This window comes from Berghia stephanieae, chromosome 2 (genome assembly GCF_034508935.2).
Source record: "Berghia stephanieae isolate SIO BIC M18660-M18661 chromosome 2, UCSD_Bste_1.3, whole genome shotgun sequence".
Classification (NCBI taxonomy): Eukaryota; Metazoa; Mollusca; class Gastropoda; order Nudibranchia; family Aeolidiidae; genus Berghia; species Berghia stephanieae.
The window spans coordinates 127,954,210-127,962,808 of NC_088361.1; positions in this window are offsets into that span (position 1 = coordinate 127,954,210).

Below are 8,599 nucleotides of genomic sequence, written 5' to 3' on the forward strand. Positions count from 1 at the left end.
GAACATAACAGTATATAACAGTACACCTCCCAAAACTATAACTATACTTTTGACTATTTCCTTCTCAGCAGAGGACCCCGGATTGAGCTTTATATAGCGCAATATCCACTAAATGTGCTCAAAGCGCTTTACAAGGGGTCCCTGGTCAACAGCAACATTTAACATGTAGGACGGGACATGACACCTGTTAGGCGATATTACAATTTTTCGGACAAAGACAACGCTGTTAACGGCCAGGTACTCATTTTACACCTGAGTACGGTGAGAGAATGTGAGTAAAGAACCTTTTCCAAGGACTCAACTATGTGCCGAGCGCGGGGCTCGAACCCAGGACCTTCCGATCCGAAAGCGAGTGCCATACCACTAGACCACATAGCCGTACCATCATCTTGTCAAATAAATCTTACACCATCTATTATTTAATTTCAAAGAAGTTTCAAGTTCAAGTAAGCTTTCTGGCCAAAATTTTTAAAGTGAAATATTTTGTACTATAAGTCTACGACAGAGTTCGCACAAACTAGGAATTGACAACCAATGGATCCTATCTATTAATTTATAATAATAATAGTAACAATAATAATAATAATAACAATAATAATAATAATAATAATAATAATAATAATAACAATAATAATAATAATAATAATAATAATAATAATAATAATAATAATAATAATAATAATAATAATAATAATAATAATAATAATAATAATAATAATAACAATAATAATAACAATAATAATAATAATAATAATAATAATAATAATAATAATAATAATAATAATAATAATAATAATAATAATAATAATAATAATGATGATGATAATAATAATAATGATAATAACAATAATAATAATAACAATAATAATAACAATAATAATAATAATAATAATAATAATAATAATAATAATAATAATAATATAATATAATAATAATAATAATAATGATAATGATAATAATAATATACTTTATTCATCAAAAAAAAAAAATAATATGGAAATTCGTTTATTGTTGGCTAAAGAATTTTCTGGAATTATTTCAGTTATGGTCGGTTGAAATGGAGTGGAAAACTAGCTGTGTGAGTTTAAGGCAGCGTATTCCGTCATTTCCAACCCACTGCTGTTCTCAACATCTCAATCTCTCCTAAATAGACAATTAAATTTTTTTTAAAAAGACCCAAGTCAATTGCCTCACCAACTAAATCGCTCTTGAGAATCCTCCATGAGTCTGTGAAAAAAAAATGTGATTTACTTTCAAGAATTTAACGTCGCTTGCGGTGGCAAACAACAGGCATTACATTTAGATAGATACCTAGGTTGTTCGGCCCGCTCTCATGCGGAGAGTCCACAAGTATTATGATATTCAAATTCTATTTTCTCTATATTCTTCATTTCTACCAGTTTACAACGAACTATTGAATCAGTCGCATAATTAAAAAAAAAAAAAGACAAAGAATTGTTGCTTGGATTTCGACGGCCTCCTGCAACACTTCTAAGGTTATTTCAACGCTAGTGAGGAGAAAGATGATGGGGTTGTTATATTTTTAAAACGTGAGCTTTTATATAGCGCAATATCCACTAAACGTGCTCAAAGCGCTTTACAAGGTGTCCCTGGTCAACAGCAACATTTAACATGTAGGACGAGACATGACGCCTGTTAGGCGATATTACAATTTTTCGGCCAAAGACAACGCTGTTAACGATCAGGTACTCATTTTACACCTGAGTACAGGGAGAGAATGTGAGTAAAGAGTCTTTTTCAAGGACTCAACTATGCCCCGAACGAGGCTCGAACCCAGGACCTTCCGATCTGTAAGCGTGTGTCATACCACTAGACCACATAGCCGCACAATATGACCATACATATTTGGTGAAGACATGAGATCACATGACTTCAGCTAAGAAATGTCATTTCAGTGTCTATGAAAATGGTGTGTGTTTATGATTTTATGGGTTTTACAGCACTCTCGACACTAATAGCTCAATTCAGCGCCAGTAAAAAGGAAGTTAATTTAGAGGCAAATTTGTAGATATGAAGTTAAAGGCGCAAAAGAAAAAGTAAGAAAAAGGGGACAGGTTCAAAAAGGGAACAGAAGCTTCAATCAATCCACAGATTTGCCAATTTTGATATTACCCAGAAGTCCCATCCAGCCACAAACAATGAATTCCGCTGTGAAGGATTCACTCAAATGTTTACAAAGTACAAGAGATATGATTTAGAAGGACAAAAATATCATCTCTTCTTGAAAAATGTAATTTACATTTTATTTTCCCTCCCTGCTAAGATCCCCGTCACGATCAGGGGAAAAAGCCGGGCAAACTCAATCCAGAGCAAATATAGAGAGCAACATGGAAAGGGAAAACAAATATGGGGTATAAAAGACACAGAAGTGAGTGACTATGAAAAGACAAATTATGGGATATTACAGATTAGATAGATTTAGAGTTAAATGCCTGCAACACTATTGAGTCATAGGCGCCAGAGAAAAAGTAAGTCAAAGGAGAACATCTTCGAGCGAATCAAAGAAACAATCTATCCAAGTACGTGGTCTAAGGCCGTCCAAAGTCACAAAAGGACGTCTACGTGAGATCATTATGTTTATTAATACAAATTCAAGCAGAAAGACGATTTACAGGAAGAAAAATAGCGCTAACAGAGAACAACTTGCAAAAACCAGGGGACCTCACTCCATGACAAGGACAGCAAGACTATGAGAAAAGGATAACAGATTAACCAGTTAATTGCCGTACTCTTGAAAAATATGTTTTTAAATATTAGACCAGAAAACTTGTCCTTCAAATTTAAATGACCCTCAGATTGGAAAAACTCGCAAACCTGTAACTTTGCGAAGTCCCAGCTTTGACAGTTTTTTTTGCCAAGATTAGGGTCATCAATCGATATTTGAAGGACGAGTTTTCTGATCAAATTTCTAATAAAGAGTACGGTAATTAACAAAAGTGAATGCAACAGCTTCAAAATAGAACAAAATACCAAACCCTTCTTCAGCCAACGACAAAAAAGAAAACAAACAAAAAAAAAACCACGATAAAAACAAATACAATACTAAAAGACCAGATCGACGACTAAATCTTGTGTACGTCCTCTCTGTTGAAGAAAAATCTTGGAATATAAACAAAAAGACGCGTTCCCTAGGTAACCAAGACTGCCAAATTGAACTGAATATAAAACAACGCATACAATTTGGTGCGTTCATTAAAAAAACAACAACGAAGGAACACGGGTAGAATGGAAATATGTGTGAAATGTATCTGTTGAAATAAATCCAATTAGGCGGTAATAATCCAAAAGTATGACGAATGGACAGTGATCCTTTAGAAATGGAGTGATCATGAATATGAGCTAATCTTATCAATATCTACTCCAACGATGGATGAAATAACAGCAATATTCACAAAGGTTTTAAAATAATTAATATTGTTTGTTTTTTTATATTTTTTTTGTATTAAATTTAGTTTTTCTAATATCTATTTATTAGGGCCTAGCGGCTATCTATAGTCACTAGTGCGGAGCGGTCCTTGTCAAGCTTAAGGACCACGGTCCTACGGTCCTTGGGAAATGAAGACCGCAAGGACCGGTCTCTAGACCGGTCCGTTCATTCTTGAACCGTTAAAGACCGCTACACGATGAAAACCGTGGCCTACAGGAGTAAAACACACGGAGTAGTCACACTCATTTCAAATTGTAACCTAATTAGAGAAGAGGGGTGATGCCTTCTTTATTTGCTCACCGTACTTCATTGTTACTTCGATAATTTAATAAAATTTGAAATTTATCCCCATTAACGGAGATAATGGCATCGCCCAAGGCGTTGATCGAGTTGTTCGTGGCGTTGATACACACACGCAACTCCTACCCCCCCCCCCCCCCCCCACCACACACACACACACATTAGAGGGCAGCGAGCATTGAAGAGTAAGAGAGAGACGTGAAGTTATAATAAGAGGGGGTGGATGAGGTGATAAGAGGGGTCGATGGTGACTTTTCGCCAGATCTAACAAACTCAGCTACCCATTCATTGCTGAGTAGACAGGGATTCAGAAAAAAATCGACTGCACCCGGGATCGATCTCTGGCCCTTTGCGTATAAAGAGAGTGCTCTATCAACTGAGCTATCGGGGTCCCCAAATATTCTATTGGACCTTTTAAAAATACAGACGTTAAAACTGTTTTTTTTGGACGGAAGAAACTAATGAAACTCATATTACTTGATTAGTTAAAACACCAAACGAAATTTTAATATTATTGTATTATTTTAAATGACAACAATGCGATAGAAAGGAGTGGCGACAAGAGATGGACAAAAGAAAACAAAAAATCAGACTTGCAACTTGCTAGGTTCGACACACACACACACACACACACACACACACACACACACACATCTTTAGTAGTCACATACATTTCAAACAATAACCCATTAGAGAAGAGGGGTCATGCCTTCATCATAGATCATTGTCATTGCGATCATTATGGTGTAGTAAATTTTGAAATTTACCCCGTATAATGGAATCGTCCAAGGCGTGCGCCTCCTGTTCCCCCCATCTCACACACGAAAGGGCGGTTTGCGGAGTGGAGGGAGGTGGTCGTCTGCCTCTATGGTCGTCTGTGTAGTTTAGTGTATGGCAAAGGGGGGTGGGTGCGATTAATTAAGTGGGATGGGTGGTGATTGGTGGAAGATAGGCAAAGGACCGAGGCAACGAATCGCTGGGGAAGTAGTATGGCGCGAGACCGTTGAAAGGTGATAAGAAGTGAGGACCGCCGGCGGTCTTCCTCTTTGGGACTGGACCACGGTTCACAGCTAAAAGACCGTGGGACCGGTCCTCGGTCCGGTCCTCAGCGCGGCACTAATAGTCACCCACTGCTAGCTACATCTCCAATGCATTCTTACAATCCTCCACCCAACTCCCTCCTTTCTTCATATCCCTTCTTTCATTGACTCAGCTTCCTTTTCTTAATTCACCCATCCCCATCCTTCTATCCATCTCTCTATCCACCTACAGAGTCTTAGGACCCGCCTGGACTCCCCTCCAACTTGATCACTTGTCCATCTCACTCAATGCCCTCTCCCACCCCTCCTTGGCCATCTCCTACTCCAGCAGTTTTAATTTCTTCTTTCGGGTTGCATAAGCCCTAGTCATTTATGTTTGTTTTCTTATAATCTTGCCGAACTTCCCCAGTACATGATTTCGTCACCATTCATACGATAAGTGTCATTTTCAAATATAATTCCTTTTCCTTTCCCTTTTTTTTCGTCTTTATTAAGTCTCTTCAGACTACGTTAAAATTGCAAATATTCTTTCTCATCTATTCCTTCATCTTCGTCTCTACCGAAAGAAAGACCTAAACATTAAACTAACCACTCACAGCAACTTACCCCCCCCCCCCCCCCCTTTCTCTCTCTCTCTCTCTCTCACACACACACACACACACACATTTTCCCCCCTCTATTACTCTAGCACTCCTCCCTCTCTCTCTCTGTTTCTCTCTTAGTCTTCCCCTCTCTCTTTCACTTGTCCGTTTATATAATTGGTATAATATACAAACCACCCTATCTATCCCTCCCTCATCCTCATTTTAGAGACTTCTTTTAGTCCATTTTACTGTATATTTCATATTACAAGTCCATTCTCTCTCCCCCCCCCCCCGACCGCCCCACCCTCCCGCTTTCTCTCTCTCCAACCCTCATTCCATACATTTCACATACACACACACAAACACATACATACCCCCTCTCACCCCATTTATCCCATCTCCCTTCTCTTGCATCCACATCCAACAACCTCTCCATATAATATGTACAGTGTCTACATTTAACAAAATGTGATTTTTTGTAACCTTACATTTTTGTGTTTTGTTTTTGTCTCCTGACGAAGGCCAAGGGCCGAAAAGTTGTTTGTTATGGGTTGTTCTCTTATATATGAGTCACATTTACTCACTTTATTTTTCTTTCCATCTTATTGGCTCATTTGGGCACCTCTAGTTTTTGATGAAATAACACAAATCCTAAAAACTAAAGATGTAAGAAATACCCCGGAGTCTAGTGATACTCACTCATTCTGGTGTTGTTCTCCGGAGAAAGTTTGGATCATCACAAGGCCTTTTACTTGCACAGACCGCAACCTTGTGTATGCCAAGAGATGCGCACATTGTAACATCAGTTACGTTGGTGAAAGACTGGTGAAAGAGATGCTTTGCACAGCATCTACGGGACATTTGCCAACAAATCGGGTACAGCTGTGGTTCAACATCGCTGGCCATCCCGGCACCAAGGTCGCTCAAAGTTTGTATATTGAAATTCTGCTACACAGACACTATGTCTATTTCATCGCAAACAGGAAACACATCTGATTTTTGTTTTGTTTGTTTTTAATGGTTTTTTACGGCGCTTGCAACACATTTAGGTCATATAAGCGCCAGTAAAAAGGACGTAAATGGGATAGTAAAAAGTTCTAGAATTACAATTAAAGCACAAAAGAAAAGGTGAGACAAAGGGGAATTGGTTCAAATAGGGAACAGATGTAGATTCCAAGAGCACACCGTCAAAGTACTTAGTTTGAGATCACCTAAAAGTCTCATTCAGACACAAGCACAGGTCTAACTAAGAGGAACACACTCAAATGTTTACCAATCATATAATATAACATGTAAACTAAATATAATACAATACATAACAGAGAAATGATTTACAAGGAAAAAAATATAATCTCCCAAACTATAACTATGCATTCGACTGTTTCCCTCCCAGCCAAGGAATTCCAGCCAGGGTCAGGACAAAACCAAGTAACCTCATTCCAAGACAACGACAGGAAACAATTGGAAAACGGGTATGGGGGGATAGAAGACACAGTATGTACCTCCCTGCCCACTATGGGAGAAACACATCTGATTAAATCCCTTGAATGTCTAGAGATATCGTTCCCATTCAAAACTGGCACTCCTTAAATGAAATAATCAAACGACACAAACGCATTTTTATACAATTTATTTCATAATAAGAATCTTCAAAAATAACTAAAAAACAAAACAAGAATGACATTAAAAATCAGCTTTGCAATATTTTTTCTATTTTCACAGCCTTCGAGTTATAGTTTGTCTTGAATTTCAAATTCATTATGTTATCCCAACATAGACAACATTACAAGTTGGTTATTATTTTTTTTTTCTCAGAATAAGCATTGTTTTGTGAAGCATCGAAGAAAAGAAATAATGCTGCTTTAATCGGACATAAAATATCTGAGTCAGACAGACAATGCTATCGTCATCAATGCTTGACTTGATAGCTGTATCAGTAATCGAAGTCAAGAAATGACCTACTCAACAACTTTAATCGTGTCAGTGGTTGTTAACTTACTAGTTTGGATTTGAGATTTGTTTCTTCTTGAAAGGTGCTCGTAACACTGAAGGTTTAAGTAAGTAGTCCAGCAGAAACGTCGGTACATAATGCAAGCCCAAAGGAGACACTCTCAGTGTTTACAAAAAGTTCAAATGAATACATTTAGCTGATATATATTATTAGCAAAATAAAAATCATGTCCCTCTCATATAATGACATGAAAACCGAAGACAGATAGCCATGTTATATGTAACATCGGATAGCATGGTACATCAACGATCCTCTCATATCAAACGCGTCTAGAAAAGTAAGATAATAATATTACATCCATGGATTGTGGTTGCCAGTTGCATCGATTTTATTCGTGAGTCGAGGACAAAATACAGGCCTTCGTTAATAAATGGGGGGGGGGGGGGGGGGGGAGAGAAGAGAGAGAGAGAGAGAGAGAGAGAGAGAGAGAGAGAGAGAGAGAGAGAGAGAGAGAGAGAGAGAGAGAGAGAGAGAGAGATTGTGGGCTGGAGGAGTCAGTATATAATTTGCTTCATAGATTTAAGACTTTTCCTCAAATGAAAGTGCTTTTCCATTTTCAACAGTTCTTATTCTTTACGATTAGTTCATATGAAATATTTATAGATAGTCTCGGGTGGAATTTTCCCTTTGACAGAATCATATTCATATGGCCGGCACTTTATGTAAATACAAACACAATTTTTCTGAGGAAAGGGTGCGTTTGTTATTTTAAAAATATTTTTTTTATGGGTTTTACTCATAATGTATTTTTGATGTTTCCCTTCAGTCAAGGATCTCAACCATGGCCTACAATCTCATTCCAAGACAAAGAAAAAAAGTAACACGCAAAAGGAAATTAGACACTGGGGTAGTGAAGACACAGAAAAGGTAATCGACTCGTCCACTACGAGAGGTCAAAAAAACCCATTCAGAGGAAAGGATTTGATTTTGCCCCTTTTTTCTTGACAAGATTATCCAATCATTAACGTAGTTAAAAATACATTTCAAACATATATAATGAGATATGATATCTATATATATTTATATATACATTATTTTCAATTTTTAAAGACCATAATAAATTTACAATTTAAAATACGACAACACTTTCAAAGACTTTTGCCAGATAATCACTGACAAATTCTTTAAAAACCCGGAGTAATAATGATAAGTATAAATAAGATTATTCTATAGCATTCCTAAAAATCTAAAACATTCAAATTTAAGATTTTTCCTC